We start from the raw sequence: 15,490 nt of genomic DNA, 5'->3' as shown, positions 1-15,490 counted from the left end.
CAGATTTCAACTCAAATATCTTAATTTTTGTTCTGAAGATGAACGGAGGTCTTACGGGTGTGGAACAGCATGAGGGTGAGGAATAAATGACATTATTTTCATCTTTGGGTGAACGAACCCTTTTAAGTTAATCTGCCTTTGTGAGATTCCATTATCCCTTTATTTTAAGTGAAAATGCAGTGCAGAAGTGTAAAAAAGGCTGATTCTACCTCCTGCATTTTCAGTTTCTTAACCGCACAGTCCAAAAAATATGCCCATTAAATATATTTAAAATCAAACATACCTATAATTGTTTTAGTTCCGCTGTGAACAAAAATATCAGGAAATCCAAAACTAGTCATAAGACAATGTGTGCCCTCTGTACCCTGTTCAAATGTTTATGTAATATGTTGTCTTTTGTAGGAGGGAAGAGCACCACTGACAGTGGTGCAGAGAAGAGCCCATGACAAGGCAATCATGGCCGCCATATACGATAAGTCAATACTTGGTGAAAGGGAAATTTACTAGAGAAATTCAGTTCAAATATAGCTGTGATCTTTGTCTCCTGCAGTGGCAGTGATCTCCAAATGTATTCAAAGAGACTTTGGTGATTACATTCAATTCTAAACAGGGGGAATTCACTGCTTGAAAAGGGGAAAAAACGTTAAATCTTTTGAATATACTGTATTATTGTAATTTTTTTGAACATTGTAAAGTATGTTTCTTGGAAATTTTTATTCAAATGTTTATGTGTAGCAGACAAATAAAGTTTCTCTTTAAATGTGACATGTGAATGTATTTTCTTGGATTTAAATATATGGAGGACAAAACATATTTTTAAATGCTTTTGAAAAATATATGTATATTTTGAAAATATATTTTAAAAATGGCCAAAAATATATTGGTAGTAAATATATTTCAAAATATACAAAAAATGGCCAAAAAATATATGTGCAAAAATATATTTTTATATTTTAAAATATATTTTAAATATATTTTTGCAAATATATTTTTTGGCCATTTTTTGTACATGTCTTGACTATGAACACTATATACTGTCCCTATGACTGCTCTGCAGAGCAAAGCTTCTGATCAGAGCCTCTCCAGCACAAGTGTTGGGCCAGTGGGGCGGTCAGCATGTGGACAGGGATGTGTCTTGTGTTGGCAGAGAGTAACAAAGACATAAGTGCTTGCAGAGAACATATCAATTCATAAATTAAACAGATAAAATCCATTAATATTTGACCAATGATTAAAAATGATTTATTCTACTTACTTTATCTGCTTTATAATGGCAGTGAATGGCAGCCCAAAATTTGAAGCCCAAAAAAGCACATCCAACCATTATAAACGTCCTCCACACGGCTCCGGGGGTTAATAAAGGCCTTCTGGAGTGAATCAATGTGTTGTATTAAAGTTGTGTTATGTGTTCTGTGTAAGTTGAATACAGAAGGTGGTCCGCCGTAAGCTAGATATTGTACTTTATAACATGTTATATATGGATATGTTTCTTACACAAACCCATCGTGTATAGATTCAGACGGCCTTTATTAACCCCTGGAGCTTTTATAATGGATGGACACACTTTTTTTGGTTTACATTGCAAGCATGAGGAAACAGCTCAAATATAAACAGGACCTAGACCAAACGGGATTAACTCGTCAACATTCGTCAACATTACCAACAGCCGCTCGGAGACTTCTTTGCAGGCTGATGCGGCTTCATTGCACTTAAGTCCCGTTTCATCTCACACTCACTACTCCACTATGAAAGTCTGAACTATTTGGTGTTTCCCTTGTAACTGAATGGCTGTGTGTGTTATGTGCTTGCTGACGGTATGCTGATTTGTTGCTCACTATTTGTTGAGGGTTAAACTTTATACACATGGCTCATTGAAACATGGAAGTCTCTGGTCCCTCAATGTCTTTAAGCAGCATCACAATAATGTTCTGAAAGCAGGTGTTACGGTCTGTCACGAGGCTCAGTGCAAATAGTCCACGACTGTGTGTTCTGGGTTCTTCAACTCTGGTCCTCGAGGTCAACTGTCCTAATCTGCCCATGTGAACTTAGCACTGCAAACATGTGAAAGATCAACATTCATCAGAAAACAAGCAAAACATTAACAGAAAACCTCGGTCACAGGATGAACCATACACAGGGATTATCATAAATATGACACATTTATAAGACATAAAATATCTCTGTGGCAAAAGCTAAAGTACAAGCCAGTGAAATCTTGGCACAGCAAAGCACCAGTTTCACTAAAATTATATATTAAAGTTTATATCGCATACTTTTAAATTTCCGCTGCTGTTGTAAAAATATTTTCTCCATTATCTCAAACAAGCTTCCGCTGCTTGAGTCTGAGCGCAGGAGCTGTAGGTTTACCACAGAAACGTTAGGGGTTTGCTCTCGTGACACTCACAAACAGCACTGAAAAGCACTTTAGCCGGTTCAACTTGAATATTATTATTATCATAAACCTTTCATTAACTTCTGTAGGCTGTACAACAAAGGAATTGTGATTGGCTGGCTTTTGTTGGTAAAGGGTGAGAGACCACAGATTCCTGACCACTGCTCTAAAGATAGAAGAGGCCTAGCAACATCCCATACTCAGAACAGCTCACAGGCTTACAGAAGCCAACTACTCGATGATGCTATCTGTATCGATATTACCTGATATCTCGGAGAGCCTAACCACCTGACAGCGCTATCAGAGCATGAGCCCCACCTGACCTCAGACAGGGGGTGGAAGGGGAAGGAGGCAGACGTTACAGGTTCCCTTTTAGTCGGTCACGTTCGACGTACATTGGACATCACCAACGAATTGTGATCATTTCAGAGAGCCCCTATCAGCTTCGAAATATGGAGAACAGGCCAATGGGCCATTGGCGTGCGAGATTTGCATCTCACGCTCCGCCCCACGCCGCGGGTATAAACCGAAAGCGAGAGCAGCGCACAGTTGTCATTCACTTCGGAGCCGAACTGGTGTTTTTACGAAGAGCAAGACAACATAAATTTGTTCGTAATTCTTCTCAGCAGAGAGACATCGTTGGAGGACGTGAGGACGCTCGTGTTGGCACGGGTATCAGCGAGACCGCGTTCTCACCGCTGCATGCAGCAAAAAACTGCTGTTCTCGCAGCACCAAATTTCTGTGCTGGTTCAGTAAGGGTGTTCCATCAGTGAGTACAGACACAGGCTGCACTTTTCCCTGTGTTCTGTCACGGTTGTCCCTGGGTGCTTCAGCACTAAAAGAGCTTTTCCTCACAAAAGAGTACATGTTTCTTCACAAAAGAGTTTCTGGATGCGGTCGTTCCCTGTCGCCTGCTGACGGTCACAATCGCTGCATCACGTGTCTGAGCATCCTGCACGCTGAAGCAGCGTTTGCGGATAGTTCATGTTCACACTGCGGGAACATGAATATCTCGGCGCTTAGGTCGAGACTCGCCTACCTCCTGGAAGGCGGAGTCCCCCTCCCCATACCTCGATCTAGTGCTATTCCTGCAGAATAGACCTACTTCGACGGATGGCCGGGATGACCTGAGGATCACGTTCAGGGCAAACCCGCCAAGCCAGCCTCCGCAGGCCCCTGATCCCTCACAAGCGCCGCAACCGGTACAGCTTCCGGAAGAAGTCGCTGGCCCCTCCCATGGGCGTCCAGTGGTGACTTTCGGGGCTCCAGCAGACGATCAGATGTCGATCATAGCATCGGAGGGGAGTTCCAGCCCTCTGGGGATGAAGATCCAACTGTACTGCCTCCCTCTGGGAGAGTGGCAACGGTCGAGTCGCACCCGGAATTGACGGCTATGCTTCCCCAGGCCGCCGAAAAGGTCAGGCTTGAGTGGAACCCTCCACCACGTCCCGAGCCTTCTAGGCTGGATGATGCCTTTCTTCCCGGAGGTGCATGAGGAGCTTACTAGGTCGTGGTCGACGCCGTTCAGTGCTCGGAACTGACCTGGTGGCTCCTCCCTCCTCACTTCCCTCGACGGCGGGCAGGCCAAGGGTTACGTGGGGATCCCACCAATTGAGCAGGCTGTCGCGATGCAGCTGTGTCCGGCAACCACTTCCAGCTGGCGTGGTGACCCATGTCTCCCGTCCAAGCCCTGTACGTTTTCTTCCGGTCTGACCAGGTCTTGTGGACAGGCCGCGTCTGCCTTGCATGTCATGTCACTGCTTCAGGTGCACCAAGCCCAAGCACTCATGGACATGCACGAGGGTAGGCCTTACCCAGAGCTTCTCCGGGGGCCTACGGGCGACAAAAGTCACCGCCCGTTCCCTTGGTCAGGCGATGTCCACGCTCGTGGTCCAGGAGCAACATCTCTGGCTCAACCTGGCCGACATGAGGGAGACCGATAAATATCCCCATCCCCATCTCCATGGCTGGGTTGTTCGGCGACGCAGTCGAGAGAAGCAGATGGAGGCGATAAAAACACATCCTGCCCTCCAGCTGCTCGTCGTCAAGGTTGTCCGCCCGCCATCGCCTCTGCTCCCGCCAAAGCCCAGCAGCAGCCTCCACCCGGGCGTCGGCGTGGAGCCGGTCGTGGGAAGGACGTCCAGCCCACATCATGCCTTGTCACCCTCAAGCACCTCTCCAATCTCCAGCAGGGGGTGCCGGCTGTGGGGACGCACACAAGCGGCCTTCCCACACTTGCACATCCCCTCAGCAGAAGCAGGTAAGTGTTGCACAGCACACTCAGACCCCACTTTGGGCCACTCCCATGTCGTCCGAGTCGGGTCCCTGCATGCCGCTACGCTGCCCCTGCCCCGCCCCAGGTACGTCGGTGGTGCCGATGGTTCCGCTTGTGCGGTCTCTGGGGGCCTGGCTAACGCTCCCCAGCCCGCCTCGCTGGCTCATCCATACCATCAGACTCGGATATGCGATTCAGTTCGCCCAGCGTCCCCCCAAGTTCAGAGGAGCGCGTCCAGTCATTGTTGAACTGCTTGCCCATTGGCCATTAGCGTGCCATATCTCAATATCCATATCTCAAAGCTGAAAGGGGCTCTCTGAAGTGATCCCAATTCTTTGGTGACGTCCGACGTACGTCTCCGTTCCCTCCTTCAGGGAACGAGGGTTACCATACATAACTGAGACGTTTTTTTATTTACTTTGGGACTATTTTCACAAGTTAGGTGTACATTTTCAAAACTCTTACTACAAAAATTCAAACTGATAACACAGAGACGTTTATTCATTGCTTTGGTGTAATTTTCACAAGCAACTTGTACATTTTCAAAACTCTTAGCACTAATACCACAACAGATCATCAAAAGTACATTTTTATCAAACATTTCAGCATAATTTCAGTTGTGTTAGAACAATACACACAATCACAAAGTATCCTTTTCACTACACAAAATAAGTGTTTCATCTATATAAATGTTTCATTCACAGAAACTGCCTTTCATAAAGATTATTCAACTTGTTTCAATTCACATCTTTAATCATTTCTACTCCATACCTCACACAAAAAAGGGCATTGACTCAGGCCACTGGCCACCTCCCCCTCCAATCTTTCACAACATTTTCCGACAACGCATGTTTTCATGAGGCGTTCCCTCAGTAGCAGGACTATAAACATCACTACAGATTTCTGATCCGCTTCAGACTCACCATATCAAGAACAGAGACTCCAGGTAAGATGTGATTTTATGCAGTGTCAGTGTTATTGTGTTGGAGTGAAGGTTGAGCAAATCTTCACAGTAAATCAGTCTACATGTTCACTGAAAGGAAAGGTTAAGTTTCTCAGAGGATAGATGTAAGAAGTGAAGAAGAAACTGGAGAGACTAGAAAGTGCAAGGTTATATTGAACTATTATATTATATTTTAACTATTATATTACTGTGTGTGTGACCCGTGCTGGCAGAATGAGTTGTAATGCTAATTATGAGCTACTGGCAAAACAAGTGGAAAATGTCAATTTTGGTCGAATTTGAGGTTTTCACTAAAATTAATTCATTAAACCCTTGTCTAGCGATCCCAATGCTCCAAATAGTAATTAAAGTGTCTGTATTTGTGTGTTTTCTGAGAGGTCTACCTTCCTAAATCTTTCCTTTGTTTTAATAATTGACGTTTTTCTCTGATTGTTTCTCTCGACTGCCACTTCCCCTCAGCACAAGTTTGTTACCGTTGTAAAGCGCATTATTCCAAGATTTGAGAATATTCATAGCAAATTCTGATGACATGAGTCTGAACCAATGAAATGTGATTTTCAAACTCATGCTGATGTAAACAAAGCGATCTTAATCGAGTGACACACCTGAAGTGTCACACAAAGACCAGAGAGCTTGTGATCCTGATATACACAGATACACTGAAAAAAGGTTTTCAAGCAGTACCTCATCCAATTAATCATTTGTCTTTCAATTCAATTCACCATTATTTGTTTTATTTTTCAAGTAATATTTTTTTTTTCTCGTTCAAAACATTGTTAAATCTAAATATTTTTCATTAAGAGCTGAACTAAGAAATATTTGTTTTGACGAATGTAAAGTTTCAAGGTTACTCACAGGCCCGCGCCTGCGCATTAAACACAGATCTCGACCGCGCTCTTCAAATCTACCATCGTGGAACACTTTCCTGCAGACCTGCACCAGAGAAAATCAAGACGCATCGCGGATAAACTCTGGTAAGTTAAACAACCATTGATTATGTGCTGCTGTATTTAGTAGGCTGTTCATTTTATGCCAGACATAATGTCGCTCTACCGATTTTCTCTTAGTTTGAAAATGTTAACTTGGTGTCAGCTAGCTCAACGTTAGTTTACACTAGTTAACGTACCATGTCAACGTTAATGAATGCCTGACCGATTGCAAAAGGGAACAAAAGTAAACAAAATCATACCATTTTACAAGGATAATAATGTGAACATTTAAGCATTGAACATATCGCGAGTCAGCGCCATTTTTTTATTCACTCTGTCGAACGACGCTCCAGTCACTCATTAATACTTTTTTGAAGGTTAGTAAAATACTTCCGAATTCAGTTGATAATGAAAATAAATGCTTAATGTTTTAACGTTGTCTGTTTTGGGCTTGAAATGTATGGCCCTTGCCTGCAGTAGTAATGGCGCTGGAGACCACATGTCCAATGGCAGACAATTTACGCATAATCGTTCCCCCTCTTGCTCCTTACTCCACCTTAAGTGATGTCAAGTCAAGTCAACTTTATTTATATAGCGCTTTTAACAATGTAGATTGTTTCAAAGCAGCTTTACAGTGTTAAACAGGAAAATAATGCAGCATAATTTTAATCAGCTGTATAGCCATTCTGGAAACATTTCAAGTATCATACAGTGACAGTGTGGGCGTTAGATCAATAATTCGATCAGTAATTTAGTTTAAATGGTTAATTTAGTTAAAAATTTTCAACTAAACATCGAAATAAATCTAAATAATAATGTCCCCAACTGAGCACGCCAAGCCAGAGGCAACAGTGGCAAGGAAACCAAAACCCCATTAGGTGACCTAATGGAGAAAAATAAACCTTGGGAGAAACCAGGCTCAGTCGGGGTGCCAGTTCTCCTCTGGCCAATTAACAAACAGCGTATTATTATTATTATTCTGGCAGCTTTACAGCTCGGAGGTCATAATAGATCAGAATATTCGAGGGACCGGGGGCAACATGCTGGAGACGGGTTTATTGAGGATGATGTTGAATAAATAATTATTAAAGTGCAATATTCGAATGATCGGAGGCAACACGCTGGAGACGGGTTTATTAAGGATGACATATCGATTTAAGTATTATTTAATTGTAATATTCGAACAATCTGAGTCAACACGCCGGAGACGGGTTTATTGAGATGCCGTGTCGATGAGGCAGTTTCAGGGGGCGTCTAATCACGGTCTCTCAGACACTTCGGGGGCCTGTGTTGGTCTTCTCTGGGCGCAGGTCCACCATCTGATCTGGATACGGCCTGGATCCGGCTGACTGCAGTAAACCTCGGGATAAAACAGAGAGACTATCATTAGCGTAGATGCCATTCTTCTGATGATGTCACGAGTACATCAGGTGTTATGGGAAGTGTTCCCGGTTCCGGCTGACCTAGTTAATGCAGCCTAACAATCATTTCATTGAAAAAGTGATTTTATGTGTATGCCACAGTAAAGAGATGTGTTTTTAGTCTAGATTTAAACTGACAGAGTGTGTCTGCTTCCCGAACAATGTTAGGAAGACTGTTCCAGAGTTTAGGTGCTAAATAGGAAAAGGATCGACCGCCTGCAGTTGATTTGGATATTCTCGGTATGATCAACTGGCCAGAGTTTTGAGACCGCAGTAGACGTGATGGAGTATAATATGTTAAGAGCTCGCTCAAGTATTGGGGAGCTAAACCATTTAGTGCTTTGTAAGTAATAAGTAAGATTTTAAAATGTATGCGATGTTTAATAGGCAGCCAGTGCAGTGTTGACAGAACTGGGCTAATATGGTCATACTTCCTGGTTCTAGTAAGAACTCGAGCTGCTGCGTTTTGGACCAGCTAGAGTTTATTTATTAAGCGAGCAGGGCAACCACCCAGTAGAGCATTACAATAATCTAACCTTGAGGTCATGAACGCATGAACTAACTGTTCAGCATTTTGCATTGAGAGCATGTGCCGTAATTTAGATATATTTTTAAGATGGTAGAATGCAGTTTTTCAGATGCTAGAAACGTGGCTTTCAAACGAAAGCTTGGTATCTAAGAGCACACCCAGGTTCCTCACTGACGACGAGCACTGGACAGAGCAACATCAAGTGTTAGACAGTATTCTAGGTTACTACTTGTGGAGCTTTTTTGTCCAATAATTAAAAATTCAGTTTTTTCTGAATTGAGTTGCAAGAAATTACCGGTCATCCAATGTTTTATATCAGCTATGCATTCCGTTAATCTTGTGAATTGGTAAGTTTCTTGAGGGCGTGAAGAAATATAGAGCTGAGTATCGTCAGCATAACAATGAAAACTAACGCCATGCTTCCTAATGATATCTCCCAGTGGTAGCATGTACAGGGTGAAGAGTAGCGGTCCTAGCACTGAGCCTTGTGGGACTCCATACTGAACTTGCGATCGGTGTGACATATCTTCATTTACTACTACAAACTGATAACGGTCGCATAGGTATGATTTAAACCATGATAAAGCAATTCCACTAATACCTACATAATTTTCGAGTCTATTCAAAAGAATGTTGTGGTCGATAGTATCAAATGCAGTGCTAAGATCGAGTAACACTAATAGAGAGATACAGCCACGATCGGATGATAAGAGCAAATCATTTGTAACTCTGATGAGAGCAGTCTCAGTGCTATGATACGGTCTAAATCCTGACTGGAAATCCTCACAGATACCATTTCTTTCTAAAAAGGAACATAATTGTGAAGACACTGCCTTTTCAAGTATTTTTGACAGAAAGGGTAGATTTGAGATTGGTCTATAATTGACTAAATCTGTAGGATCAAGTTGCGGTTTTTTAATAAGTGGTTTAATAATAGCCAACTTAAAAGTTTTCGGTACATATCCTAATGACAAAGATGAATTAATGATATTGAGAAGAGGATCTATGACCTCTGGTAGCATCTCTTTTAATAGCCTAGTTGGTATAGGGTCGAGCATACATGTTGTTGATTTTGATGATTTAACGAGTTTAGCCAATTCTTCTTCTCCTATAGCAGTGAATGAGTGTAATTTTTCCTCAGTGACACTACAATGCTCTGTCTGATGTGATGCTGTAGTAGACGGCTGCATGGTTAAAAAAATTTTCCTAATATTATCAATCTTACATGTGAAGAAGTTCATAAAGTCATTACTGCTGTGCTGTTTACAATCATCAGAAGTTGAAGCTTTATTTTTGGTTAATTTAGCCACTGTATCGAATAAATACCTTGGGTTGTGTTTGTTTTCTTGCAAGAGAGTTGAGAAATAAGCAGATCTAGCAGTTTTTACAGCCTTTCTGTAGGTGATCATGTGCTCTTTCCACGAATTACGAAATACCTCTAATTTTGTTTTCTTCCAGCTGCGCTCCATTTTTCTGGCTGCTGTTTTAAGGGCCCGGGTGTGCTCGTTGTACCACGGCGTTGGACTATTTTCTTTAATCTTCTTTAAGCGCAGAGGAGCAACTGTGTCTAAAGTACTGGAAAAGAGAGAGTCAATAGTTTCTGTTGCAACATCGAGTTCTCCTATACTATCTGGTAGGGCTGGGCGATATGGAGCAAAAAATATATCTCGATATATTTTGCTATATCTCGATATACGATATATATCTCGATATCTTTACAGGAAAAATAACCCCCAAAAACTACTGCAAAAACAAATATGCCAAATACCACAAAGTCTTTTTTTTTATTGAAGTGCAAAGAGGTAGGCAGTTCATGTAGGAACAAAGTAGGGATGCAACAATACAGTTAGTCCACGGTTAAATACATACCTCGTTTTTTTTTACCACGGTTTTCGGTTCGGTTCGGTTCGGTTCGGATGGCTAGTCGCATCAGATTTTTGCTATTCTATTCTTAGCCGAACAGCAAAAGCTTAAGGAGGAAAAAATACTATTTTTTTTATTGCAATACTCTTTCTTTATTTTACTTACTAGACTTGAAAAACCTTACTTAAACTTAAAACTTTACTTTTAAAAAACCTTGTACACATTCCTAGTGTACTGTATAATATAAAATAAATATATATTTATAAAGATTTACAATGGCAGCTCAGAGCTGTACAGCAGCATATTAGTATGAAATTGAATTAATAAATGTAAAAATAAAACACTACATAGACTTCCCTATAAAATATACATTGATTCTTATTAAAGCTACTGTATTAGTTTTTCATTCAAGAGCCGTGAGTGATTTTGTCTTTGTCTTGTTATTTTATTAACCACTAAAGGAATAGTTCACTCAAAAATGAAAATTCTGTCATTGATTACTCACGCTCAAGTTGTTTTAAACCTGAATAAAGTTCTTTCTTCTGTTGGACATAACATATATTTTGAAGCATATTGGAAACCAAACAGTTGCTGGTCCCCATTGTGGGAAATAATAATATGGATGTCAATCGCTACTATCAGCTGTTCAACAGAAGAAATTAATACAGGTTTGGAACAACATTAGAGTGAGTAAATAATGACATCATTTTAGAGTGAACTGTGCCTTTAAGGCGTGTTCACTCGGCTTCCCTGCTGTCAATTTAAGACTTTCACGCATCTAATATACAAACACACGCCGATTTTACTTTCACTTTAGACATAACCGACTGTGTTTATGTTAACCTTGTGTGTATTTGACAGTATTAGCGCAGTAAGATTTAGTCCAGTAATCACTTGTTTGACAGGCTTTTAGTGCGCGCGCTCGGGAAAGCGCATGGTGCCCTACGCGCAAGGCTTTAAAACGCAAGCAAATAATGAATTCTCATTCAAAAATAAAACAACTCATATCAAGGGCATAGTAAGTAACCTTCTCCAGCAAGCAAGCCGCTCTCTCTCCGTAGTGTACAGTCGCGGGAGTTCTTGTCTCGCAAAGTAATGCCGCCTAGGTAAACTGTATCTTGGATCAAGTGTTTGAGAACCAACTGTCGGCATTCATGGCAGTAGACATCTGTCTGCTGTTCGTCCGACGCCTTAACCGAGGTATCTCCATATAATGGAGCCAGTTGTTTTTAAGACGAGTTCTGTAGCCTCCGAGCTGGTTGCGGACGCCGCCATGACAACACGCTAGGGGAGGGGGAACAAATGCAAGGAGGCGGGGGGCGAGCGAGCGGGGGCGAGCACAGCACAGAGAAGGCAAACAAGCAAAGTGGCGGGATCAGAATTAAATATAAACAATATATCGATATATACGATATGTCAAAATCCATATCGTGTTTAAAAAATATCTCGATATATTTTGAATATCGAGATATCGCCCACCCCTACTATCTGGGATGCTGAGCAGATGATACTGATGAGGAAGATTATTTAAAAAGCAATCTTTAGTGGCGGCAGTGATTGTCCTGCCATTTTTAAAGCGAGGGGGCGGCTTTGCAACCTTAGCTAAATTAAGTATACATGATACTAAGTAATGATCTGAGATGTCATCGCTCTGCTGCAGAATTTCAACGGTATCAACATTTATTCCATGTGACAATATTAGGTCTAAAGTATGATTATGGCGATGAGTGGCTCCTGACACGTGTTGCCTAACTCCAATAGAGTTTAGTGTGTCTTTAAATGCTAATCCCAATACGTCTTTTCCATTGTCTACATGGATATTAAAATCACCAACAATTAGTACTTTATCTACGGCCAGTACTAACTCTGCTAGAAAATCAGCAAATTCTTTGATAAAGTCTGTATTATGCCCTGGTGGCCTGTATACAGTAGCTAACACAAATGTTGAACGGGTTTTATCGTGTACACTACATAGCGTTACATAAAGCACCAAAACTTCGAAGGAATTATATTTGAAACTAGACTTCTGAGTAATACTGAAGATATTATTATAAATTACAGCAACCCCTCCCCCTTTACCTTTCCGACGCGGCTCATGTTTATAACAATAATCTTGGGGGGTGGACTCATTTAAGGTAATGTAGTCGTCAGGTTTTAGCCAGGTTTCTGTCAAACAGAGCACATCTAGATTATTATCTGTAATAATATCATTAACAATAAACGCTTTTGGGGAAAGGGATCTAATATTCAGCAACCCAAGCTTTATCAATTGTTCATCTGTATTATATATTTTGTTTATTTGTTGGACGTCAATTAAATTTTTACTGTTGAATGGTTTTGATGTTTTTTTGTATTTACTAATTCGGGGAACAGACACAGTCTCTATATGATAATATCTAGGTGAAAGAGTCTCTATGTGCTGGGATTTATCTGACTCCGGTAACGTGAGACAGCTAGCAGACGGTCGGTTTAGCCAGTTTGTCTGCTTCCTGACCTGGGCCCTAGTGAGTCAAGGTTTAGCTCTAAGACTATGTGCCAAATTACTAGAGAGAAGAGCAGCACCACCCCAAGAGGGATGGATGCCATCCTTCTTCAACAGGTCAGGTCTGCCCCAAAAACTTTTCCAATTGTCTATGAACCCTATGTTATTTTGCAGACACCACTTAGACAACCAGCCATTGAGTGATGATAGTCTGCTAACGATCTCATCACTCCTTTTTACAGGGAGCGGTCCAGAACAAAAAACAGCCTCAGACATCGTACTAGCGAGTTCACACACCTCTTTAATGTTAATTTTGGTGATCTCCGACTGGCGAAGTCGAACATCATTAGTGCCGACGTGAATAATAATCTTAGAGAATTTACGATTAGCTTTAGCCAGCACTTTTAAATTTGCTTTGATGTCAGGTGCTCTGGCTCCCGGTAAACAAGTGACTATGGTGGCTGGTGTCTCTATCTTCACGTTCCGTGTAATAGAATCGCCAATGACTAGGGCACTTTCAACAGGATACTCAGTGGGTGCTTCACTGAGAGGGGAGAACCTGTTTGATGTTCTAACCGGAACGGAAAAGCGGTTCTTTGGTCTGCGACTATGCTGCCTCACTGTTACCCAGTTTCCCTGCTGCGAGGGCCCTGCAGCCGGAACCGAAGAATGTACAGAGTTCACTAAGCTATTCGCATCCAAATCAGTGTCTAAAGCTGTTACATCCTCACTACTCTCAGATAAAGTATGGATGCGTGTTTCTAATTCTGAAATCTTCTCCGTCAGCCTAACTATGTCAAGTCAAGTCAAGTCAACTTTATTTATATAGCGCTTTTAACAATGTAGATTGTTTCAAAGCAGCTTTACAGTGTTAAACAGGAAAATAATGCAGCATAATTTTAATCAGCTGTATAGCCATTCTGGAAATATTTCAAGTATCATACAGTGACAGTGTGGGCGTTAGATCAATAATTCGATCAGTAATTTTGTTTAAATGGTTAATTTAGTTTAAATTTTTCAACTAAACATCGAAATAAATCTAAATAATAATGTCCCCAACTGAGCACGCCAAGCCAGAGGCAACAGTGGCAAGGAAACCAAAACCCCATTAGGTGACCTAATGGAGAAAAATAAACCTTGGGAGAAACCAGGCTCAGTCGGGGTGCCAGTTCTCCTCTGGCCAATTAACAAACAGCGTATTATTATTATTATTCTGGCAGCTTTACAGCTCGGAGGTCATAATAGATCAGAATATTCGAGGGACCGGGGGCAACATGCTGGAGACGGGTTTATTGAGGATGATGTTGAATAAATAATTATTAAAGTGCAATATTCGAATGATCGGAGGCAACACGCTGGAGACGGGTTTATTGAGGATGACATATCGATTTAAGTATTATTTAATTGTAATATTCGAACAATCTGAGTCAACACGCCGGAGACGGGTTTATTGAGATGCCGTGTCGATGAGGCCTTACATTTATCACATGTGAAGCCTTGTTCGCCAGCGGAGAAGCCTACACTAAACATGCGACATGCTGTGCAAGTGATAATGACAGGAGAAGACATGACTTACCGTGTTTGTTGATTAATCCAATTTACCACTTACCACAATCCTTTGCTGGACACAATTTACTAATCCAAGTTATGAACTAAGAAAAAGGGAGACCCGGGTGCAGAGATAACAAGCTAACAGGCTAGCAAAATGCTAACGTGTGATGGTGATTTAGATTAAAAGCTAGCGATGTCAAATTTAACGTGATAGGCAATTTTTAAACAATGTATGGTGATGAGTAAGTTATATTTAGCAGTAGAAGAAAGAGGAAATATCAAAATAAAGATTCAAACGTAAGCAAGGCTCTACAGAGCTACAGACTTGAGCTACAGAGCAACAGACACAGCAGGCAGACAGGAGCAATCGATCAGGAGCAATCGATCAGGCCATGTGAGACAGAGTAATAATTTAATATTCCCTGCACTCTTTTATTAAAGGAAAATATGGATATGTATTTCACTAAGCTACTGTATGGGCTCAAACTAAATATGCTATATTTTAATGTCATAGCTGACAGAACAATGATGAGAATATTGCGTTAGAATAAATTACACAAAAATCTTATTTTTAATCCATATTATGAATTATGCTAATTGAATGTATGTAAAGCTAAATCACATGCTTTGCTTGAAACAAATCATCTATATTTGACATATATGTATATATATACATGTGTAATTTCCCCAGGTGAATACCCCTTGATGCAAGACTCGATGAAAAGTGCAGTGAGCTGATCCAGGTTGTCAGGAAGAAGGATGGAGCCATTCGGGAGAAGACAAGGCTGCTGCCAATTTTAGAAAAGGTATAGATGTGTTTTATTTCCTGCTCAACCTTGTGTCCTCTGAAGTCCTCAATAATAAGATAGATTTTCAATATAAATTATTTATAGTATTGGACACCATCTAGGGACAGTTTTAGATGGAGGTTTCATATACTTGCCAATTTCCACTTTCATGTTTTTCTACATGATTAAAGGGATAGTTCACCCAAAAATGAAAATGAGCCCATGATTTACTCTCCCTCAAGCCATTCTAGGTGTGTATGACATTCTTCTTTCAGACGATCACAAGATTGTTATC

General features: G+C 41.2%; 1 protein-coding gene across 19 annotated transcripts in view; it reads left to right on the top strand.

Annotated features, from left to right (window-relative positions):
- The first annotated feature begins 5,495 nt into the window (after positions 1-5,495).
- LOC307126830 (neoverrucotoxin subunit beta-like) overlaps positions 5,496-15,490 on the top strand; it is a 57,241-nt gene continuing 47,246 nt past the window's right edge. For 9 of the 19 annotated variants that reach the window (XM_079817579.1, XM_079817581.1, XM_079817578.1 and 6 more), the window contains exons 1-3: positions 5,584-5,614; positions 6,515-6,606; positions 15,099-15,213. The gene's annotated coding sequence lies outside the window, so the exon portion shown is untranslated. Of the gene's footprint in view, positions 5,615-6,471; positions 6,607-15,098; positions 15,214-15,490 lie in introns of all 19 variants that reach the window. The other 10 variants (XM_079817584.1, XM_079817583.1, XM_079817582.1 and 7 more) reach the window with 7 other exon arrangements.

The sequence above is a fragment of the Gobio gobio genome (assembly GCF_949357685.1).
Source record: "Gobio gobio genome assembly, chromosome: 5".
NCBI classification, from domain to species: domain Eukaryota; kingdom Metazoa; phylum Chordata; class Actinopteri; order Cypriniformes; family Gobionidae; genus Gobio; species Gobio gobio.
This window is presented reverse-complemented; position numbering and strand designations above follow the sequence as displayed.